Below are 4,411 nucleotides of genomic sequence, written 5' to 3' on the forward strand. Positions count from 1 at the left end.
AGCCAATAGGATTGAGCTCTCATCCTATTGGCTGATTGGAACAGCCAATAGGATTGAGCTCTCATCCTATTGGCTGATTGGAACCTTTCAGCCAATAGGAATGCAAGAGACACCATCTTGGATGACATCACTTGCATTCAAGTTCCAGTTTACGGCGGCGACCGTATTGAAGAGGAGCTCCGCGCCGGATGTCTTCAGGATGGACCCGCTCCGCATGGATGAAGATAGAAGAGGCCACATGGATGAAGACTTCGGCGGCTGGATGAAGATGGAAGAGTCCGCCGGATGAAGACTTCTTGCCGCCCGGATGAAGACTTCTTGCCGGCTGGATGGATCCTTTAAGCGGAACTTCAAAAACTGTAAGTGGATCGTCGGGGGTTAGTGTTAGGTTTATTTAAGTTTTTTTGGGGTGGGTTTTATTTTTACAGTAGGGTCTGGGCAGGTAAAAGAGCTAAATGCCCTTTTAAGGGCAATGCCCATACAAATGCCCTTTTCAGGGCAATGGGGAGCTTAAGTTTTTTAGATAGGCTTTTATTTGGGGGGGTTGCTTGGTTGGGTGGTGTGTTTTACTGTTGGGTGGTGTTTGTATTCTTTTTTTACAGGTGAAAGAACTGATTTCTTTGGGGCAATGCCCCGCAAAAGGCCCTTTTAAGGGCCATTGGTAGTTTATTGTAGGCTAGGGTTTTTTATTATTGGGGGGGGGGCTATTAGATTAGGTGCAATTCGTTTTTATTTTTGATACTGTGATTTATTTATTTTCGTAATTTAGTGTTTTTTATTTTTTGTAACTTAGCGTTTATTTTTGTAATTTAGTAATTTTTAATAGTATATTTAAATAATTTGAGTAGGGTTAGGGTTTTTTAATATGTAATATAGTTCATTTAATTGCTAGTTTAATGTAATTTTAGTATAATAGTTAGGGTAGGTTAATTAATAGTTTAGAATTAGTTTCTTTTAATTCTAAAGGTAAGTTTAAATTTATTTGAAGATAGGGATGTTGTAATTTTAATGTAAAGTTAGCGGGTTTTTAGGTTTAGGGGTTAATAGCTTAATTTAGTTTATGGCAATGTGGGGGGCTGGCGGTTTAGGGGTTAATAGGTTTAATATGCTATCCCCCCACATCGCAACTAATAATAAAAGTATTAACCCCTAAACCGACAACCCCCCACAAAGCAATATACCTAATTAAACTATTAACCCCTAATCCGCCATTCACTCACATCGCATTGTACCTAATAAATGTATAAACCCCTAATACTCCATTCACCCACATCGCAATCTACCTAATAAAAGCATTAACCCCTAAATCCGCCAACCCCAACATTGCAAACTACCTAATAAATGTATTTACCCCTAAACCGTCAAACCCCCACATCGCAATCTACCTAATAAAACAATTAACCCCTAACCCACCATTCACCCACATCGCAATTAACCTAATTAAACTATTAACCCCTATTCCGCCATTAACTCACAGTGCAATTAACCTAATAAATCTATTAACCCATAAACCGACAAACCCCCACAACGCAATTAACCTAATTAAATTACTAAACCCCATAACCTAATACCCCCTAAGTTAACCCCAATTACCTAAATTAAAAAATACTAAGTTACAATTAAAATAAAAAAACCTAACATTACTTTAACCCCTTAACGACCGAGGACGTACAGGGTACGTCCTCTAAAAAAATACCCTTAACGACCAAGGATGTACCCTGCACGTCCTCGGTCTGGAAAGCAGCTGGAAGCGATCCTGCTCGCTTCCAGCTGCTTTCCGGTTATTGCAGTGATGCCTCGATATCGAGGCATCCTGCAATAACCTTTTTAAGCCATCCGGTGCAGAGAGAGCCACTCTGTGGCCCTCTCTGCACCGGAGATTGTTGGCTTACCGCGTTGGTGGGTGGGAGGCGGGTGGTGGCCATCGATGGCCTTGGTGACGTGCAGGGGGGGCGGGATCGTGGGCGTGGATGATCGGGGGCGCGCACTGACGCGCGCGCGTGCACGGAAGGGCGGGCGAGTGCACGGGGAGGGAGCGGGTGGGAACCGCTACACTACAGAAAAAAGTTAAACAAAAAAATGCAAAAAAAAGGGAATAAAAGTTTTTTTTTATAAATCAATTAAGGTGTTGGGGTTTGTCTGTGGGGGAGGGGGGGAGCTACACTACAGAATTTCTATTTTTTTTAAAAAAAAAAAAACGTTTTTTTCTTGAAACTGGGTACTGGCAGACAGCTGCCAGTACCCAAGATGGCCCCCAATAATGCAGAGGGGGAGGGTAAGAGAGCTGTTTTGGGGGTGGATCAGGGGGGGATTCTACAAAGCAGCATATGTAAATATGCTAAAAAAAAAAAAAAAGAACAAATTAAAAAAAACTTTTATTTTAGTACTGGCAGACTTTCTGCCAGTACTTAAGATGGCGGGGACAATTGTGGGGTGGGGGAGGGAAGGGAGCTGTTTGGGAGGGATCAGGGGGTGGGATGTGTCAGATGGGAGGCTGATCTCTACACTAAAGCTAAAATTAACCCTGCAAGCTCCCTACAAACTACCTAATTAACCCCTTCACTGCTAGCCATAATACACGTGTGATGCGCAGCAGCATTTAGTGGCATTCTAATTACCAGAAACCAACGCCAAAGTCATATATGTCTGCTATTTCTGAACAAAGGGGATCCCAGAGAAGCATTTACAACCATTTGTGCCATAATTGCACAAGCTGTTTGTAAATAATTTCAGTGAGAAACCTAAAATTGTGAAAAATTTAATGTTTTTTTCAATTTGATCGCATATGGTGGTGAAATGGTGGCATGAAATATACCAAAATGGGCCTAGATCAATACTTGGAGTTGTCTACTACACTAAAGCTAAAATTAACCATACAAGCTCCCTACATGCTCCCTAATTAACCCCTTCACTGCTGGGCATAAAACACGTGTGGTGCGCAGTGGCATTTAGCAGCCTTCTAATTACCAAAAAGCAACGCCAAAGCCATATATGTCTGCTATTTATGAACAAAGGGGATCCCAGAGAAGAATTTACAACCATTTATGCTATAATTGCACAAGCTGTTTGTAAATGATTTCAGTGAGAAACCTAAAGTTTGTGAAAAAATTTGTGAAAAAGTGAACAATTTTTTTTATTTGATCGCATTTGGCGGTGAAATGGTGGCATGAAATATACCAAAATGGGCCTAGATCAATACTTTGGGATGTCTTCTAAAAAAAATATATATATACATGTCAATGGATATTCAGGGATTCCTGAAAGATATCAGTGTCCCAATGTAACTAGCACTCATTTTGAAAAAAAGTGGTTTGGAAATAGCAAAGTGCTTCTTGTATTTATGGACCTATAACTTGCAAAAAAAGCAAAGAACATGTAAACATTGGGTATTTCTAAACTCAGAACAAAATTTAGAAACTATTTAGCATGGGATTTTTTTGGTGGTTGTAGATGTGTAACAGATTTTGGGGGTCAAAGTTAGAAAAAGTGTGTTTTTTTCCATTTTTTCCTCATATTTTATAAAAAAAATTAGAGTAAATTATAAGATATGATAAAAATAATGGTATCTTTAGAAAGTCCATTTAATGGCGAGAAAAACGGTATATAATATGTGTGGGTACAGTAAATGAGTAAGAGGAAAATTACAGCTAAACACAAACACCGCAAAAATGTAAAAATAGCCTTGGTCCCAAACGGACAGAAAATGGAAAAGTGCTGCGGTCATTAAGGGGTTAAAAATAAAAAAAAACAGACAGCCAGATTACGAGTTTTGCGTTATGGCTGCTTGCTAATTACTTGTACGTTATTTTCACTGCTCACCTTTCATAGTGCTGCTATTACAGGTTTGCAAAAAGCAGGCTTGTGTGGGTGATATGGTTGCGTTGAGCTCCATACCCCACCCAAATACAAGCACTGTTTTGATGTGCTCGTGCACGATTTCCCCATAGACATCAATGGGGAGAGCCGGCAAAAAAAAAGCCTAACACCTACGATTGCAGAAACAAAAGCTCCGTAACGCATTCCCATTGATGTCTCTGGGGAAAGAAAAAGTTACCTTTAAACCTAACACCCTAACATAAACTTCACGTCTAAACACCCCTAATCTGCCGTCCCCGACATCGCCGCCACCTACATAATGTTATTAACCTCTAATCTGCTGCCCCCAACATCGCCGCCACCTACGTACAACTATTAACCACTAATCTGCCACCCTCAACATCGTCGCCACATAAATAAAACTGTTAACCGCTAATCTGCTGCCCCTAACATCGCCGCCACTCGCAAACACTATTTAATGATTATTAACCCCTAATCTGCCGTCCGCCCACACCTCTGCTATAATAAACCTATTAACCCCTAAACCTAACCCTAAAATAACCCTAACCCCAACACCCCCTAACTTAAATATAAT

The sequence above is a fragment of the Bombina bombina genome, chromosome 10, assembly GCF_027579735.1.
Source record: "Bombina bombina isolate aBomBom1 chromosome 10, aBomBom1.pri, whole genome shotgun sequence".
Taxonomy (NCBI): domain Eukaryota; kingdom Metazoa; phylum Chordata; class Amphibia; order Anura; family Bombinatoridae; genus Bombina; species Bombina bombina.